This window comes from Bubalus bubalis, chromosome 5 (genome assembly GCF_019923935.1).
Source record: "Bubalus bubalis isolate 160015118507 breed Murrah chromosome 5, NDDB_SH_1, whole genome shotgun sequence".
Classification (NCBI taxonomy): domain Eukaryota; kingdom Metazoa; phylum Chordata; class Mammalia; order Artiodactyla; family Bovidae; genus Bubalus; species Bubalus bubalis.
In genome coordinates, this window is record NC_059161.1 from 35856432 (window position 1) to 35876373 (window position 19942).

General features: G+C 47.2%; 2 long non-coding RNA genes across 3 annotated transcripts; both read right to left on the bottom strand.

Moving 5' to 3' along the window:
* Positions 1–4765: 4765 nt before the first annotated feature.
* LOC112585083 lies at positions 4766–7876 on the bottom strand. The gene is made up of 2 exons (XR_003109438.1): positions 7817–7876; positions 4766–5491 (listed from the first exon to the last, which is right to left on the bottom strand). It is a non-coding gene; the product is annotated as an uncharacterized LOC112585083 (long non-coding RNA).
* Positions 7877–7934: 58 nt separating this feature from the next.
* On the bottom strand, positions 7935–12577 carry LOC102397717. Of its 2 annotated transcripts, none has more exons than XR_003109436.2 (3): positions 11550–12577; positions 10774–10977; positions 7935–8590 (listed from the first exon to the last, which is right to left on the bottom strand). It is a non-coding gene; the product is annotated as an uncharacterized LOC102397717 (long non-coding RNA). The 2 variants fall into 2 exon arrangements; XR_003109437.2 differs by having other exon boundaries at positions 11173–12577.
* Between the last annotated feature and the right edge of the window lie 7365 nt (positions 12578–19942).

Here is a 19942-nt window from a genome sequence, read left to right on the forward strand (position 1 = left end):
GCACAAGCTGGAATCAAGATTGCCCGGAGAAATATCAATAACCTCAGACATGCAGATGACACCACCCTTATGGCAGAAAGTGAAGAACTCAAGAGCCTCCTGATGAAAGTGAAAGAGAAGAGTGAAAAAGTTGGCTTAAAGCTCAACATTCAGAAAACAAAGATCATGGCATCTGGTCCCATCACTCCATGGCAAATAGATGGGGAAACAGTGGAAACAGTGGCTGACTTTATTTTGGGGGGCTCCAAAATCACTGTAGGTGGTGATTGCAGCCATGAAATTAAAAGACGCTTACTCCTTGGAAGGAAAGTTATGACCAACCTAGACAGCATATTAAAAAGCAGAGACATTACTTTGCCAACAAAGGTCCATCTAGTCAAGGCTATTGTTTTCCAGTAGTCATGTATAGATGTGAGAATTGGACTATAAAGAAAGCTGAGTGCTGAAGAATTGATGCTTTTGAACTGTGGTGTTGGAGGAGACTCTTGAGAGTCCCTTGGACTGCAAGGAGATCCAACCAGTGCATCCTAAAGGAAATCAGTCCTGGGTTTTCATTGGAAGGACTGATGTTGAAGCTGAAACTCCAATAATTTGGTCACCTGATGCAAAGAGCTGACTCATTTGAAAAGACCCTGATGCTGGGAAAGATTGAGGACAGGAGGAGAAGGGGTCAACAGAGGATGAGATGGTTGGATGGCATCACCGACTCAATGGACATGAGTTTGAGTAGGCTCTGGGAGTTGGTGATGGACAGGGAGGCCTGACATGCTGCAGTTCATGGGGTCCCAAAGAGTCGGACACAATTGAACTGAACTGAACAGCTCTGCAGTGGCTAACCTTATACTTCTGTGTCTTTGTACATTTGTCCTTTCATGGCTCCTTACATTAAAACACTGACGTTTCTTAAGATCTTTGATGGATATTGGTAAGTATCTTTCCAGAAAGATTCTACCAGTGTATTCCCCACTCCTATCCTTATCCATAGTGGTTCTTACATTAATTTTTTTAATGTAATAAGCTAAAAAGTCTCATTTTAGTTCAGATATCTTTTGCAGCTCATCAATCATTTTTTTCAAATTGCCTAATCATAGTCTGTTTTTCTGTTGGAAAACTTTTTTTGTTGTTGATTCTTAAGACCTCTTTGTATGACTTAGCCAGTGATTTTTATTTTTAATGTTTGCAGAAGATATATTGTCATCAGTTTTTTAACTTTGATTATGGTATTTTTGCATTCAGATGTGTGCTCAGTTGCTTAGCTGTAGCTCACTTTTTGAGACCCTGTGAGCTGTAGCCTGCCAGGCTCGTCTGTCCATGGGATTCTCCAGAGAAGAATACTGGAGTCGGTAGCCATTCCCTTCTCCAGGGATCTTACCAATCTAGGGATCGAACCCGTATCTCCTGCATGGTAGGTGGATTCTTTAGCACTGGACTTCCTGGGAAGCCTGCTTCACACATATACAGAAACACACACACAAAAGTTTAGTCGAAGTAAGGGAGACTCCACTCCCAGGGCCCCTCCCTTAAATTTTTCTAAGTCCCCAGCTATTGTTGGGTTGGGGGCCCTTCCTGTGAGAACCCTTTTCCCTTCCTAATCATGCTTACCTTCCTCACTTACGGGTGCCAGATTTAACAAATATAAATACAGGACACCCAATTAAGCAGGAATTTAGATAAACTATGCATTTTTTGTTGTTGTTGTTAGCAGAAGCACGTCCCTTGCAACTTCTTACCTGATGGCTCTCCCCCTCTGGGTCTGGGCTCACAGACCAGGTGTCATGGCCCAGTCCTAGAACATAATCCAGCTTCCATTGGTCTCAGTTAATCAGAATCACTAGCAAAGTTTGAAAGCCACTAGTGGGGGTCATGTTTATTTAAACCCAGTTGAAAGCAGAAGAAGAGGGCAAGTGGGGGAAGGAGTGTGGGGAGTATTTTATTTTATTCTTCAGTTCAGTCACTCAGTTGTGTCTGACTCTTTGCAATCCCATGGACTGCAGCACACCAGGCTTCCCTGTCCATCATCAACCCCCAGAACTCATGTCCATCAAGTCGATGATGCCATCTAACCATCTCATCCTCTGTCATCCCCTTCTCCTCCTGCCTTCAAACTTTCCCAGCATCAGGGTCTTTTTCAATGAGTCAGTTCTTCGCATCAGGTGGCCAAAGTATTAGAGCTACAGCTTCAGCATCAGTCCTTCCAATGAGTATTCAGGACTGATTTCCTTTAGGATTGACTGGTTTGATCTCCTTGCAGTCCAAGGGACTCTCAAGAGTCTTCTCCAACTCCACAGTTCAAAAACATCAATTCTTTGGTGCTCAGCTTTGCCACGTGGTATTTTTACCCATGGCCTGCAGTGGAAGCAGTGTCTTAATCACTGGACCGCCAAGGAGTCCTTATGTTCATGTGTGCGTGTTCAGTCATGTCTGACCCTTTGCAACCCTTTGGACTGTAGGCCACCAGACTCCTCTGTCCATGGGATTTTTCAGGCCAGAATACTGGAGTGGGCTGTTATTTCCTCCTCCGAGGGATCTTCCTGACCCAGGAATTGAACCCGCATCTCCTGTGTCTGCTGCACTGCAGGCAGATTGTTTACCTGCTGAGCCATCTGGGAAGCCTGAAGTCCCTATAGGAGTAGTTTAAAATTTTTTTAATGCTGCCTGCAAACTTGTCTTTGGTGGTCCAGGGACACGATGGGATGGAAGAGGGTGTGAGGATGGAAGCAACCTCTCCAGGAAGATTGAAGCCACCTGGGACCTTGCCCAGCTTCCCATGGCCACAGTGATGTCCCTTCTGCTGAGCCCCTACCTGGTGGCCTTTTTCGCACACCTTTGATCCCAGAGGCCTCTGTGGCTAAAGTTCTGAGTGGTCGAGAATTGTCCCAGTTACATTTGTTGGGTGAGGGTTAGAGTGCAGCAGAAAATCCAGGAGGACGAGGGCGTCAAACGCATGGATAACTCTGGACATGGCTCTTTCCTGTGTCCTTTAAAGACTGTAACTGTGGATGATTTCAGCTTCCATTGAAGCCCACACAGGAGAAGCCTGGACCAAAGAATTCCTGAGAGTTCTTCCTCTTCGGTGATGGTTGAGTCTGTGAAGGGCTCACTAAGCCAGGGGTTCTGAGCCTGAGGTCCGATGAGCTTCAGTTCAACTTTCTGTGGCCAAGATAGTTTTCTTTCCTCTGAATCCGTGAATAGCCAGCATACGTCTTCAATTCGAAAGGGAACAGAGAGGAACTTGGGAACGAAGGAGAAAAATGCATCGCACCTGGACAAACAACTCAAAGCAGATGGTCCATGGAACAAAGATCAGCCATGCTATGTTCCTATAGAAATGCTCACATATTGTTCAGACAATCATGATGAACTGCTTACCATTTCCCCCAGGAACTGAAGGAGAGGAAATTGGTTCAAATCGCAACAGGAAGTTTACATTATAGTAAAAAAAAAAATTTTTTTTAAATCCACCCACAGTAAGTGGTCCTTGATAATGTTATTGTGTCTCTGGGAGGATGTACATGTTCTGGTACATGCTCGCTCAGTGATACAGAGGTTCTCGCACGTACATCTTGTGTGGGCTCAAATCCCAGTGCTTTGAAATTCAGATAGATCAAAACCTCACTGAAACCTGTGTAGGAATCAGCATCTCAGATGAAAACTTAAATGGTGACAGATGTCTGAATGTTTGCCTGAGCAAATAAGACTTCGGCACTCTGCCCATGTTTGGTGTCACTTCTCGAAAAGGCTACTTTGGCATTTATTAGGCATGACATCATTTTCTCTTTTATGAGCTGAAAGGATGAAATATCAAGAGAAGGAATTAAATATATGGGACTGGGGGCTGGGAGACATTTAACTACAAGGACCTTCCTTATGACTCTGACATAAGGAGGCTGACCCACCCAGCCTTTGCCTTGTTTGGACAGTGACTAGGCCATTAGAATTGTTTTTGAAGCAACTAGAAATAGAATCAATTGCTGTTTGCTGTGATATCAAAAACATATGTCTTGGGCTGGGAAAAGAGAGAACGAGGAAGCAGCAAACAATTAGGGAGTATGTTTTAATCTGGGTTAAGCTTTGGAACATTTACATTAGTAAATGTATATTCTAAAAACAATGTTATACTTAAAAAGAAAAATCCTCTCTATGAGAAACATGAAAATACAAAGCCACCCAGAACAGGCCTTTCTGCAGAGCCTGGTGGGTGATCATAAGGCCTGACATTGAGGTGCACCTAATGAGGCCCCCCAAACAGCCCTAGTGTCCTGATCTTATCCTTTTAATCACACCTATTGTCATTCCAAACATGGCAGGGGAGCAGGAGAACTTCTTTGGGTAGCTTAATTGACTGCTGCTGCTGCTGCTAAGTCACTTCAGTCGTGTCTGACTCTGTGCGACCCCTGAGACGGCAGCCCACCAGGCTCCCCCATCCCTGGGATTCTCCAGGCTAGAACACTGGAGCGGGTTGCCATTTCCTTCTCCAATGCATGAAAGTGAAAAGTGAAAAGTGAAAGTGAAGTCGCTCAGTTGTGTCTGACTCTGAGTGACCCCATGGACTGCAGCCTACCAGGCTTTTCTGTCCATGGGATTTTCCAGGCAAGAGTACTGGAGTGGGGTGCCATTGCCTTCGCCGAGCTTGATTGACTAGGTAGCTATTATTCTCCTGCTGCTCTGCATCCAGCCTCGAAACAGTGTTAGTGCCTGCTTAAGGAACATGATTAAGCTGGAAGCTAAAACAAATATCCATGAAAAACATCAGACCCAAGAGAGCTTTTTTTTTTTTTTTTTCAATTTATTTATCTTTGGCTTTGCTGCAGGCGGGCTTTCTCCAATTACAGCAAGTGGGGGCCACTGTAGTTGTGCTTCAAGGGCTTCTCATTGTGGTGTCTTCTCTTGTTGCAGAACGCAGGCTCTAGAGCTCTCAGGCTTCGGTATCTGTGGCACGTAGGCTCAGCACTGGGGCTTGTGACCTCCAGAGCACAGGCTCATTAGTTGTGGCGCACAGGATCGGTTGCCCCGTGGTACATGAGATCTTCCCAGGCCAGAGATCAAACCTGTGTCCCCAGGGTTTCAAGGTGGATTCTTAACCACTGGACCACCAGGGAAGCCCAGAGAGCACTCTTGAGTTACAGGAAATTTGGGTCACAAATGTTGGTGAGTGGAAGGCCCACACCCAGGGAGCAGTGAGCCCAAGCAGGAAGCCCCTATCGCTATCCTCAGAGAGATTACAGGAGTTGGAGCTACCTGAAGAGAAGAGGAACAGAAAAGGAAGAAAGAATAAGATGTAGACCAAGGAAGGGAGGTGAGGGAGGAGATGAAATCTGGAGTTGATGGCCTTGGGGGAGATAGCTTTTGTTGCAGGGGAAAAAGAAGAGCTTTAGAGTGGGGTATCCTGTGGGGTCCTGTGCCAAGCAATTCCAAATACAGGACTGGCCAATTGACCAAGCTGGAGATAAGGTCTTAGGAGTCATCCTCCTGGAGATGCAAAGTTGAAGTCCTAAGAATGGAGGGGTCCAGTCAGGAGTGAGAATGCAAGGGACCCCGAATTCCTCCTCTCCCCTCTTTTTCTCTGTTCCCCTCTTCCTTCCTTCCTTTCTTTCTTGTCTGTCCCCTCCCCAATTTTTTTATTCTCTTACCTCTCCCTTTCCCACTTGCATCCCCCTCCTTCCCATTCTTCAGTATTTGATGGGTGTTGTTTGGTTTTTTAGGGCTTCCCTGGTAGCTCAGACAGTAAAGAATCTACCTGAAATTCAGGAGACCTGGGCTCAATCCCTGGGTCAGGAAGATCTCCTGGAGAAGGAAATGGCAACCAACTCCAGTGTTCTTGCATGGGAAATCCCACAGACCAGGAGGCTGGTGGGCTATCGTCCATGGGGTTACAAAAGAGTCAAACATGACTTAGTGACTGAGCATGCACACATGCATTTGATTTTTATAAGATCTTCCTATTTGTGTTCTGCTATTTTAGTGCATATACTTCTGGTCAATTTTATTTGGGAATAATTTAAAATTTCCTGAAAATCTGCAAGAATAGTACAAGGTGTACCCTTTGCTCAGGTTCATTCATTGTTTACACTTTGCTCTGTAGGCTGTGTCATTCTTTCTCTACAACACACACACACACCTGGAAGTGTTAGTCATTCAGTCAAGTCCAAGTCTTTGTGACCCCATGGACTATAGCCCACAAGGTTCCTCTGTCCATGGGATTTCTCAGGCAAGAACACTGGAGTGGGTAGCCATTTGAATCAAACCTGGGTCTCCTGCATTGCAGGCAGATTCTTTACCATTTCAGCCACCAGGGAAGCCTACACCTGGATTCATATTTTTTCTGAACCATTTCAGAGTTAAGTAGGAGGCACTGTGCCTCTGGACACTTCAGCATGTGTTTGCCAATCACCAAGACATCCTCGGATACCACCACCCCACAGTGACCAAGATCAGGAAACTTAACGTAAAGAGAAAGCCAGGATGCAGTCCACAATCTAAACTGGAATTCCACTGGCTGTCTGCATGTTGTCCCCGCAGCTCCTCTTCTGGGTCTGAGACCTAATCCTGGATGGCGGGGGCCTTAGTCATCCTTTCTCTTCTGCCCACACCTTGAGCACCTGGGCCTCTGATCTACCAGGTCTTAGTGAAAGGTCACCCTGTGACGCTCCCCCTAATACGGGTCCTGAGCCCTTCCTGCAGCACTTTGCTCCCTAGCTTGGTCCACATCCTCTTTTATTATCTCTTCCCTTTGACAGCCGCGGATACAGCCTGGGGGCAGGCGGGATGGACATCCCAGGGACCCTTCTGGGACTGTGTGACCCTGGGCAGCTTAGCCCCAGCTCAGCCATTTGTGAAACAAGGATGATGACTGCACCCATTTCACTGGGGTTTCTGGGGAACAGACAGATGGATCCATTGTGAGAACTGAATGACTCCAAATGAGTGAGTGCTTGGCACACACTATGTACCCAGGAAATAGAAGCTGTTCTCCCTTCCTCCATCCTTTATCATTACCATCCTTGTCATTGTTTAGAAAAAGTGCCTGGCACAGAGTAGATACCCAACAAAATATTTGTTGGACAAATGGGTTTAGACAGAAGTGGTGGGAGGCAAGGGGGAAAGAGAGGAGGATGCCAAGAGAGCATGTGGAGCTGGACCCGTGATTTCATCAAGCCCTTTCATTCTGCAAATCCCACCATTGGGAGTTGCATGGTTCCCAATGATGCAAGAATCAATTACACACAAGGAGATGGGATGCACTGTAACTGGGCTCACGTGCATAAAAGTGTTAGGGTGCGGGTTCCTTCACCAGCAGGACTGGTGGAGCAGGGATGCGTGTTAAGGGAGCCCCTTCTGGACTGAACTGTGAATTATCAGGAACAGATCGGTCTTTGTTGTCATCATCACAGCTTGGCAAATTGAGCACTACCTAGCTCACAGGCAGACAGGATTATCCTTACTTTGCAGGTATGGAGTCTAAGGCTCCGAGAGACGGTTATAGATGAAAGACCTGAGGTTCAGCCAAAAATCTAGGAAGGTGAGGGCAGAGTCTGTAGTGGGGAGTGAGAAGCATCTTCCCCTAAAACTGGGAGCAAGAAGAGACAGGGAGAAGCAGCAATTCTCGGGGATTACTGGAGTGTGACTGGGGGACCCAGCTGTGGGTTCAACTGCCTTGTCCTATTCAGGTTTTCTGAGAGAGAGGATGGAGAGAGGCCCTGAGGCCAGAGAAGAAGCCTCCCCATCATAAGACCTGTGGGATTTTGCTAGGAAGAAAATTAGAGGTGATCAGAAGGTCTGTGGAGAAGGCAATGGCACCCCACTCCAGTATTCTTACCTGGAAAATCCCATGGACGGAGGAGCCTGGTAGGCTATAGTCCATGGGGTCACTAAGAGTCGGACACGACTGAGCGACTTCACTTTCACTTTTCACTTTCATGCATTGAAGAAGGAAACGGCAACCCACTCCAGTGTTCTTGCCTGGAGAATCCCAGGGACAGGGGAGCCTGGTGGGATGCCGTCTCAGGGGTCGCACAGAGTCGGACACTTAGCAGCAGCGACTTAGCAGCAGCAGCAGGTCTCAGCTGATGAGGCACCAGGCTCTGTGTCTCGTGAGGACTTCCTGTGATTGGGACCAGGAGTAGGAGGGCCCAGGGAGGAGGTTCAGTGAATAGCAGGGGTCCTCAGAGCTGTGGGGGGGTGGGGCGGGTGCATGGAGGTGGTAGAGTCAAGGCTTCGGGGTAGAGAGAGGCTCCAGTGCCCGGATGGATGCCCACGCGCTGAGTCAGTGCCCCTTGTTGATTCAGGCAGGAGTTCGTGCCCTCAGTAAACTAGGAGTGGTCATGACCTAGGAGGGAGGGGGAGGGAGGTCCAAGGCCAGAACCTTTGGACGTGTCCAAGTGCAGGGAGGAGGGAGGGGAAAGGCAGCCAGGTTAAAGACAGGCAAGAAGTAGCTGGAGAAGCAGGAGATGGCTGTGCTCAGAGCCCACCTGTGGGGAGGCGTCCACTCCAGAAGCTGGTCCCAGAGGTGGGGTGAGGGCAGGTCAGGATGGGGCCTGGGGACTCTAAGTGTTTTGTTTACCCACCCAACGTCAAGGGGTGAAGGTCTGACCTGGAAAGAGGAGGTGGTCGATACTAGTTAACATGTAAAATCGGGGAAAAGCAAATTGAATCACACCCAGATTTTCCCAACTACCCCTGCCTGCCAGTCCCCAGCCCTCACCTCTTACCTGATGACAGAGGGGTGGGGGCGGGGATGGGGCTGCCCCCACCCAGACCTGACTTCACAGGGTCATCGCTGAATCGTCCCTCTAGCAGTTACATTCCGGGTAGTCTTGAAAGTCACTGAGCCCCCGGGAACAGAATCATCTCATGGACTTCTGAGCCCTGACAGCTTTATTGATTTTTTTTTTTTTTTTTTACTGACAGTTTTAGCTGATCTGATTTGATGAGGGTGAAGAAAAGCCCAGGACCCACGTCTTCTTCTTTTAGCAGTTGTTTTGATCTCACCCTGGCGGAGGTGCGGGGAAATGCAAACCACTTCCTTCTAGCATCCCTTTTAGATTTTGGAAAGTCCCTTGGACTGCAAGATCAAGCCAGTCAATCCTAAAGGAAATCAACCCTGAATATTCACTGGAAGGACTGATGCTGAAGCTGAAGCTCCAAACCTTTGGCCACCTGATATGAACAGCAGACTTATGGGAAAAGATCCTGATGCTGAGAAAGACTGAGGATGAGGGGGTGGCAACGGAGGATGAGATGATTGGATGGCATCACTGACTCAATGGCCATGAATTTGAGCAAACTCCAGGAGATGGTGAAGGACAGGGAAGCCTGGCATGCTGCAGTCCATGGGGTTGCAAAGAGTCAGACACGACTTAGCGACTGAACTGAACTGAGCTTCTTCAGCACCCACTGGAGAGAGGAGCTAAAAAGCTTTTTTTTTTTTTTTGGCTGAGCAGCATTCAGGATCTTAGTCCCTGGGTCAGTACCCCTTGCATTAGAAGTATGGAGTCTTAACCATTGGACCACCAAGGAAGTGCCTAAAAAGCTTTTTAAGTTCAGGTCCACAGAGGAAGATTAGCTGGACTGTCCTGTGATGTGGGGGCATGGCTCACCCAAGGTGAGAGAGGGCAATTTGGCAAAAGCTTCTGTATGCCCCAGGAAGTACCAGGCTTCAGAGTGAGCACTGGGAGTGCAGAGGGGGTCCTGGCTGCACACAGTGCCTCTGTTGGGAAGGTTTGGGCTACACTTGACCTTGAGAGTGGCAGGAGGGTGCCTGGGGCCAAGTCCTCAGAGAGCTTGGAAGATTTGGGGTCCGCAAGGCCTGGAGGGTGGCAGTGATGTTCAGCCAGAGATGGCTGGAGAAGGAGACCCTGTGGACCAACCACGGGGCCCCTTCTTTTTGTCTCGGATTCTTGGATAAGCTCTTGGAGGAACATAGTGTCCTGATAGTAACTGAGGGTGCTGCCTTCCTCGTCCTGTAGAACAGGATGTGGCCGTTTGGGTACCCAGTTCACAGCTTGCCTTGCCCCAAAGCTGCTAAAAGGAGTCTACACGTGAGTCCTGATTTATACTAGAAATGTTCAAATCACTTTTCCCACATTTTAAATGTTTCCTGCATTTCTATTCTTTTATTGTGAAAAATTTCAAACACACAGAAATAGACTAGAACTCACCCAACTCACGGATAATGTTGTTTCAACTGTACCCTCCCCCCACCTCCTCCCTTTACATCTTCCTCCTCTATGATTACTTTTATATGTATATAAACTTTTTAATGAAGTTTACTATCAATGGTAACTCACTCTAGTATTCTTGCCTAGAAAATGCCATGGACAGAGAAGCCTGGCAGGCTACAGTCCATGGGGTTGCACAGAGTCAGAGATGACTGAGCACAAGCAATGTTAGAGGAAAGTACACAAACCATAAGTGTACAGCTCAATGAACTTTTGCATCCTCTCCCATCATTTCAAAGCCACGGTGTTGTATTATTTCACCTACCTATTTCATCCTTAAAGATTTTTATGTTGTGGTAAAAAATGCTGCTTTGAGATTTAGCATCTTAATTATTTTTAAGCGGACACTTTGGTAATATGTACCATGCAACAGAGCTCAGAGAATCTTTGCACCCTGCAACTCTGACACTCAATTTCAAATCCTTTTTAACAAGCATCATGGGAGAGATAAGCTGTCTCAACTGCCTGAAAAAAAAGATGCGTGCATCCTTCTTATGTCACAGCACCTGCCAAGGAAGACAGGGAAGGAACACACAGGGGTCATGATTATATATACCTGACGCCAGAAAAGCTCTGTAAACAGGAGGCCGACAGCACGCGCTGCTTGGCGGGCATGCTCCCTGGAGGTACAATGATTACGGGGTGGACGGCACGTAGGAAATGAGATGAGGTCAAGGCTCCGCGGCCTGGTGGCCGTCACCTTTGTTCCTGAGGAGTGACTTGTTGCTTGGTTTCACAGCAGTTAGCAATGCGCTGTGGCCTGCAAAGAATGAAGGGAAGAGTTGATTAATGTGTTTCTAAAGGGAGTAGAGGAGAGTGCAGAGCCTTGGCTGGTTTTCCCATTGAACTGAAGGGTCTTTGGCCCCCACCCCCACCACATCTGGGCTGGGCAGTGGGAATGGCTGAAGCCAGGGAGACTGTAATCCTTCAACCCGATTCTATCATTCCTATTTACATTCTATGTCCTCTCTTTCAAGAATATTTTTCTGACATTTGCCTTCTGGCAGAGCTGGGGCCAGTGTGTGGGAGTTGTGGGGAGGTGGACTTGGCTGGAAGCAAGGAAGAATTTTCTTAGTCAGAGTTGTCCAAAAATGGAACAGCCTGACTCAGAAGGTAGTGTGTCCCCAGCCTGGATAAAGTCCCGGAGAGGTCCTTTCAGGGGAGCACTCCCTCTGCTGTGGCCACCGTGTGCAGAAATCAAGGATGACCACCCCTTTCTGAGCACCTACTGTGTGCCAGGCATTGCTCTCCCGTGTTTGTGTGGACTGACCCACTTCATCAAATAGCCCATTGTAAAGATAGGGAAACTAAGGCCCGCAGAGGCTTACTGACCTGCCCAAGCTATGGGTCACGACTGCTAAGTCACTTCAGTCGTGTCCGACTCTTTGTGACCCTATGGACTGTAGCCCACCAGTCTCCTCTGTCCATGGAATTCTCCAGGCAAGAATACTGGAGTGGGTAGCCATGCCCAAGCTGACGCTGTGCTAAGTGAGGGAGGCAGGATCAAGAGCCAGGCAGTCTACTCCCCTCCCTCAACCCTCCCCCCTTCCCCCGCCCCTACTGTTTGTAACTCTGTGAACCGTGACCTCAGGTGAACACCCAGCTGGGTGACCAGCTGTTGTCTGCTAAAGTGAGCTGAAACGGCAGTTGACTCAGCATGCAACATCCGGTGAGAAGGCCGGAGGACTGCCACATTCCAGACCCCACAAGTAACAGGGGCTGGGTTTGCTCAGGACTGTGTCTAAGTGACAGGTGGACTCCAGGGCCCAGACCTCCCAGCCCAACCGTCCAGCTAGCAATGCGCTTCTTGACCCCTAGGTCTGTAAACTGGCTTCTTGCCTCGTTCCTTCAAGTTTATCCTCCAGTTTCAGGAATCCATCCCGAACTACCACCACCCCTTCCCCGAGGCTGAGTCCTTGCCTTGGTCATCTGCCCAGGTCTTGGTTTCTCTGAGAAAGCCTCAGGGTCTGGAGAGGCAGGCAGGCCAGCCTTGGAATCTGGGCGTGAAGCCTGATTCTCCCACCCCCAGGGGAAGGTTGCTTACACATCTGATTCCTCAGGCAGGAATCCGATGCCTGTTTCATAAGACTGTGGTGAAGATTACCAAGTGATCACATGGGAAGTGGCCAAGCTCATGGCAGCCTCTATGGATGACGGTCACCTCCATCATCTGCTTCTATTGATGGAGGGGCTTGTCCTGAGCTCAGTGCTTGGCACTGAGCCCCTAGGGTTGTTGAACAGTTGCTCAGTTGTGTCCAACTCTTTGTGACCCCATGGACTAAAGCACACCAGGCTTCCCTGTCCTTCACCATCTCCTGGAGTTAGCTCAAACTCATATCCATTGAATTGGTGATGCCATCCAACCATCTCATCCTCTGTCACCCCCCTTCTCCTCCTGCCCTCAATCTTTCCCAGCATCAGGGTCTTTTCCAAAGAGTCAGGTGGCCAAAGTATTGGAGCTTCAGCTTAAGCATCAGTCCTTCCAGTGAATATTAGGGTTGATTTCCTTTAGGATTGACTGGTTTGATCATCTTGCTGTCCAAGGGTCTCTCAAGAGGCTTCTCTAAAAGCGTTCACATCCACAAAATCTGAGGAAGAAGGTACTTGGGCATGAATTTGCCCCTCAGTGGGAGCAGGGAGCCTACTGCTGCATGGGCCATAGCTGGGTGGAGCTAAGTGGTTCCTTTGAACAATTCTCAGAATCAGAAAACTCGGCTTTTAGCTCCATGGCCCACTGTTTTAAAATGAGAAATAACTAGAAAATCCCTAAAACTCCTCCTAGCTATAAAAATGTTCTGGTTCATGATCAGGGGAAGGAGGAAAATGTGTATGTGATAAAATAAAAATACTTTCTGCGGTGGCCCAAGAAAAGAGAACAAAAGTAATTCGCCCTCCAGTTCAACCCCACACTGTTGAAAATCCAGGCTCCTGCACAAGGCACCTCCTGGTTTTCTTCTGCTCAGATTGCACTATGGTCCCCGAGGGACATTTCTGAAGTCCCTGACAACAGATTCCAATCAGGTGAATTGGCTGTAACTTTACACCATGCAGGCTTCCCGGGGGCCTGGAAATCTTAAACGTTTATGAGCCAGTTAACAACAAGTGCATACTTCTCAAGCTTTATCCAAGGTTGTGTTTCCCCTGCAGTATCATTAAATAGGTTAAAATAATTTTTCTGATTTTGCACTTGGGATAACTGAGGTACAGGAAGGTTTAGTCATTTTTCCAGAATGTGTCAATAGAGAGAGAAACTTTGGGTCTTGGAATTGGCTAGATCCTTGCTAGCTAAGCAAGCTGTGGGATCTTCACCCATTGCATCTTTGAAGAGAAGAGAGTTTCTTCTTGCTTTCCCTCAAATATTTTCTCTGCATTGCTGCACCTGCTGAACAACTGGAAAAGATTTCTGAGGGGTGAAGTTTTTTTATAAAACCTCTGTCTCCTCTCTGCATTTCAAGACATCTTAACCCTGCAGCCAAACTTTCATTCGCAGTAAAGGAATAGCTTCCTTCATTGCTAATTTCACTGTCTCAGGGCATAGTTTGGGCCAGAAAGAATAACAATATGGGTGTTTTTAACCACTTGAAGCATCTGTTGTTATGACACAATCTTTAAAGCCTTTGTTAACTTTTCTGATTACGATCACCACCATACATTCTTTCCCACGTGTCTGGTCCTTTACTGGGCCAGCCCGACCATCCAAAATTAGAAGATTTCTGAAATCCCAACCATTCTCTGTCCCAAAAGATGATGAGCTTTACGATTCATCAGTGGAACTGGGCAAAGAACTGAAGGACAACTGGTCAGGTTGGAAAGACACGAGATAGAAACATTGATACCTGGATTTTCCCCAAACCCTTTCCCAATGATACAAACCAACGCAGCCTTGAGTGTAGGAAGCACTTGCCAAGATAGGGAAATCTCACAGGCAAACTCTGCAGGTCCCCTGTGTTTGCTAACTTTCTCTCCCAAGTTTTAAAACTTACTGACACATTTAATGAGGTGATAATACTCTGTCTTAGAAACTATGCCCCAGTGGGGGAAAAAGCAAAAATAATTTTAGGGAATTTCAAATTGAGTCTCTTACGATAGGAAAAATCTCCATCACAGATTTGGATAGGAAAAAAGGGACTTGGCTGTCAGATGTGGGTCATGTTCTCCACATGAGTTTGGATGGACCAAGACACCCGGGAAATCTACTGTCTGAACTGAGTAAGGTTACAGTGTCCTGAAGATCTCTTCGCTGGGAAATTTGACAGTGTCAAGGACATGGAGTAGGGTCAGTATTTTCTCAGCGACTTTGGATTTATGTGATGGTCTGGAAGGGGAGATTTCAGTCACCACTCAGGAACATTCTTATATCTTTTCTAAGCTTATTCCATGATCTTTTGGAGAATGACAACCGTGAAGGCTCCCACGCTCACAGAACTCACATGGCTCACTATCAGTAGCATGGTGGGCCCTGGGATCCACATGATCCCAGGATGCGATTTAGGTTAATTTAGGATATGATGCTAATTTAGGCTATGATGCTAAATTAAGCCTTATGCTTTTAATCCATTTCCCAATAATAAAAATTTTTTAACTTTATTTTATTTTATTGAACTATAGTTGATTTACAATGTTGTATTAGTTTCAGGTACACAGCAAAGTGATTCCATTATATATATTATTTAAATTAAAAAAATTTTTTTACAATACTGTGTTGGTTTCTGTCATACAAGAATGCAAGTCAGCGATAATTATACACACACCTCTCCCCCCATCCCACCCCTCCAGGTCACCACAGAGTGCCAGACTGGGCTCCCTGTGCCACACAGCAGCTTATATATATATTCTTTTTCAGATTCTTTTTCCTTATAGGTTATTATAAGATATTGAGTATCATTCCCTGTGCTGTATAGTAGGTCCTTATTGGTTACCTATTTTATATATAGTAGTGTGTATCCGCTAATCCCAAGCTCCCCATTTATCCCTCCCTCTCTCCCCTCTCAATAACTATAAGTTTGTTTTCTATGTCTGTGGGTCTCTTCCTGTCAATAACACAAAAGTTTTACAGAGTAAGAACCCCGGCACATCGTCACAGAGAGGGTTCAGTCGTTCTATGCATGGCCTTCCTTATTCAACTCTGCCTAATGGCAGAAGGGATGTTCACGAACCTCTCCTTTTATTGTCCACCAAGCCCAGGATCTGAGATGCTGTGCATTCTCATGCAGTAAGTCTGGATCCTTTTCTGCTCTTTTCCATTGCCAATAATCATAAAAGCTGTTTGTTGCCAGGAAGCCATGAGATCTTGTATCTCCCACTCTGGGTTTTCAGATCATAAAATGGGCTTTGTCATGTGCTTGGAATCATAAGATGCTTTTAGAGCTAGAAAAGATCTTGAAGATCACATTGCCTAATCTCCTTTCACAGGTGAGGAAGTAAGGCTTGGATCAGGTGACCCTGGGCCTCTGGCTGTAGTGGCCAAGCCCACAGGACTACAAGGACCCTGGCAAGCGAGCGCGGTAGACCAGCTTCCTCCAGTAGCCCATGTGCGCTGGATGAGAAGGAGCACACGAAACACAGACAACTCTAAAGTACAGGAACCTGAAAGCACTGGCCAGGCCAGGCTCTTTAGCCAAGGTGAAATGACACCCATTGTAGGGAGTTAGGGCCTGAGGCAGGGCCACTGCCTCATTTATGAGGCCCCAGGGCAAAGTAACAATGCAGGACTTCTTGTTCAAAGAGCAGAAAGGGATTTCCCTGGAGGCCCAGAGGTAAAGACTTTGCCTTCCAATGCGGGGATGCGGGTTCAAACCCTGATTGGAGAGCTAAAATCCCACATGCCTCATGGCCAAAAAACTTAAAACCAGAAGCAATGTTGTAACAAATCCAATAAAGATTAAAAAAAAAAAGGCAGGAAGAAAGCTGTGTCCTTTCTCCCATGGTCTCTGTTTCCTTCTGCCATGGTGTTTTCCATTTGCTGTTTAATGGAAGTACTTCTTCAGTTGCGGGGTAGGGGTGGCACAGATGTCTCTGAGAATACAGACCATCCCCTACCAGGGGCCTGGGAGCCCTTTGTCTTTAAGAGGGGGGTGAGTGTATGTCCCCAACCCTGACTCTCCTCCCACCTGGTACCAGGCCCCACCAGTGGTAGAGGGTATCAGTGGTCACTGGACAGGGGCAGAGAAGGGGATCTGGGTCCCGCAGGGCACCAGGGAACCAGGAGCACTAGGCAGCCAAGGACCCACAGGAAGTGGATCAGAAGATCATGTGTGTGACTCCAAGCCCCTGACATGCGCTTCATTGTCCCACTGAACCTCATTCACAAACCACAAGATCAAGGATAAAATTAGTAAGTTCAAGACCACAGTCACAGAACATGAAACCTTGTGCGCATGGTCTCCTCTGAGCATAGGAGCCAGTGTGTCTGATCCTCACGTATTCAGGCCAGAGGTAAGTAGGCTGGGACCTCTACCATGGCCCTGGGCTGACAGAGGCCCAGGCCCTGCAGGGATGCAAGCTTGAGTCTTTCTTATCTGCGACCTCTATCTACAACCTTTCCTGGGAGGGTAGGGGATAGGGCTCCAGCTCAGACCAGTATGACTTGGTGATGGAAGATTTGGGGGTGGACCCTGTCTGGGCTTCCCTGGTGGCCCAGATGGTAAAGAATTTGCCCGCAATTTGGGAGACCTGGGTTCGATCCCTGGGTCAAGAAGATCCCCTGGAGAAGGGAATGGCTACCCACTCCAGTATTTTCACCTGGAAAATCCCGTGGACAGAGGAGCCTGAGGGACTGTAGTCCATAGCGTCGCAAAGAGTTGGACAAGACTTAGCAACTAACAAACTTTTTCTGTCTCAGGTGGTGGCTGAAAGAATTCTCAGGTTAGCAGGTGAATAAAACAGCTTATCAAAGCTGATATCACCCTTAGAAGGAGCACTGTTCTGAGAGGTATAGAAATGGGGCTGCCAAGGGCCCCATCCCATTCATCTGAATGCTTCATTGGGGAAACACAAGTTTTGCCATTCAACCCAGGGATTGAACCTGGGTCTCCCGCACTGCAGGTGGATTCTTTACCATAAGCCCCCAGGGAAGCCTAAGTTTTGCTATTTAAGATGGCATCTTCTGACAGCACAGACCTTCCCTTCTCAGTCTCCCTGGACCCTAAACTCCCTGCTCTTTGCTGGGCTAAGTCAGTGTTAACACTCATTTGATGGAGCCATGGGATTTAACCCTGAAAGACCCCACCGAGAAAGACTCAGACCCTAGAATGGGGAACCCCACTCCTGAAGTCACCTCCTGCCACAAAATGTTCCCCAGGAAAGAATCTTGCGTTTAGTTGTTCATTAAGCATCGTGGAGTCCAGGCACGGTTGTAGGTACTTTACAAAAATAGGTTTGCCTTGATCACAACCCTGCTGTTATTCCTGGTTTTCAGATACAGAGAGAGAGGATCAGTGATGACCAGAGAGGTTAAAACTTGAGCTCAGAGAACGGGGAGCTGGTTGGGATATTGGGATTGGCATATATACACTGCTTCCCTGAAGGCTCAGAGGTAAAGAATCTGCCTGCAATGCAGGCAATGAGAGTTCTATCTCTGGGAAAGGAAGATCCCCTGGAGGAGGAAATGGCAACCTGCTCCAGTATTCTTGCCTGAAAAATCCCATGAACAGAGGAACCTGGTGGGCTATAGTCCATGGGGTCACAAAGAGTTGGACATGAATGGGGCTTCCCTGGTGGCTCAGAGGTTAAAGCGTCTGCCTCCAATGTGGGAGACCTGGGTTCAATCCCTGGGTTCGATCCCTGGGTCGGAAAGATCCTCTGGAGAAGGAAATGGCAACTCCAGTATTCTTGCCTGGAGAATCCCGTGGACAGAGGAACCTGGGGGACTATAGTCCATAGCGTCGCAAAGAAATGGATAAGACTTAGCAACTAACAAACTTTTTCTGTCTCAGGTGGTGGCTGAAAGAATTCTCAGGTTCAGTTCAGTTCAGTTCAGTTCAGTCGCTGAGTCACGTCCAACTCTTTGCGACCCCATGAATCGCAGTACACCAGGACTCCCTGTCCATCACCAACTCCGGGAGTTCGCTCAGACTCACGTCCATCGAGTCAGTGATGCCATCCAGCCATCTCATCCTCTGTCATCCCCTTCTCCTCCTGCCCCCAATCCCTCCCAGCATCAGAGTCTTTTCCAATGAGTCAACTCTTCGCATGAGGTGGCCAAAGTACTGGAGTTTCAGCTTCAGCATCATTCCCTCCAAAGAAATCCCAGGGCTGATCTCTTTCAGAATGGACTGGTTAGATCTCCTTACAGTCCAAGGGACTCTCAAGAGTCTTCTCCAAAACCACAGTTCAAAAGCATCAATTCTTCGGCGCTCAGCCTTCTTCACAGTCCAACTCTCACATCCATACATGACCACAGGAAAAACCATAGCCTTGATTAGATGGACCTTTGTTGGCAAAGTAATGTCTCTGATTTTGAATATGCTGTCTAGCTTGGTCATAACTTTCCTTCCAAGGAGGAACTGTCTTTTAATTTCATGGCTGCAGTCACCATCTGCAGTGATTTTGGAGCCCAAAAAAATAAAGTCTGACACTGTTTCCACTGTTTCCCCATCTATCTCCCATGAAGTAATGGGACTGGATGCCATGATCTTTGTTTTCTGAATGTTGAGCTTTAAGCCAACTTTTTCACTCTCCTCTTTCACTTTCATCAAGAGGCTTTTGAGTTCCTCTTCACTTTCTGCCATAAGGGTGGTGTCATCTGCATGTCTGAGGTTATTGATATTTCTCCTGGCAATCTTGATTCCAGTTTGTGTTTCTTCCAGTCCAGCGTTTCTCATGATGTACTCTGCATAGAAGTTAAATAAACAGGGCAATAATATACAGCCTTGACGTACTCCTTTTCCTATTTGGAACCAGTCTGTTGTTCCATGTCCAGTTCTAACTGTTGCTTCCTGACCTGCATACAGGTTTCTCAAGAGGCAGGTCAGGTGGTCTGGTATTCCCATCTCTTTCAGAATTTTCCACAGTTTATTGTGATCCACACAGTCAAAGGCTTTGGCATAGTCAAGAAAGCAGAAATAGATGTTTTTCTGGAACTCTCTTGCTTTTTCCATGATCCAGCGGATGTTGGCAATTTGATCTCTGGTTCCTCTGCCTTTTCTAAAACCAGCTTGAACATCAGAAAGTTCACGGTTCACATATTGCTGCAGCCTGGCTTGGAGAATTTTGAGCATTACTTTACTAGCATGTGAGATGAGTGCAATTGTGCGGTAGTTTGAGCATTCTTTGGCATTGCCTTTCTTTGGGATTGGAATAAAAACTGACCTTTTCTAGTCCTATGGCCACTGCTGAGTTTTCCAAATTTGCTGGCATATTGAGTGCAGCACTTTCACAGCATCCAGGAAAGAATCTTGCGTTTATTTGTTCATTAAGCATCGTGGAGTCCAGGCACGGTTGTAGGTACTTTACAAAAATAGGCTTGCCTTGATCACAACCCTGCTATTATTCCTGGTTTTCAGATACAGAGAGAGAGGATCAGTGATGACCAGAGAGGTTAAAACGTGAGCTCAGAGAATGGAGAGCTGGTTGGGATATTGGGATTGGCATATATACACTGCTTCCCTGAAGGCTCAGAGGTAAAGAATCTGCCTGCCGTTAGGCGATGAGAGTTCTATCTCTGAGAAAGGAAGATCCCCTGGAGGAGGAAATGGCAACCTGCTCCAGTATTCTTGCCTGAAAAA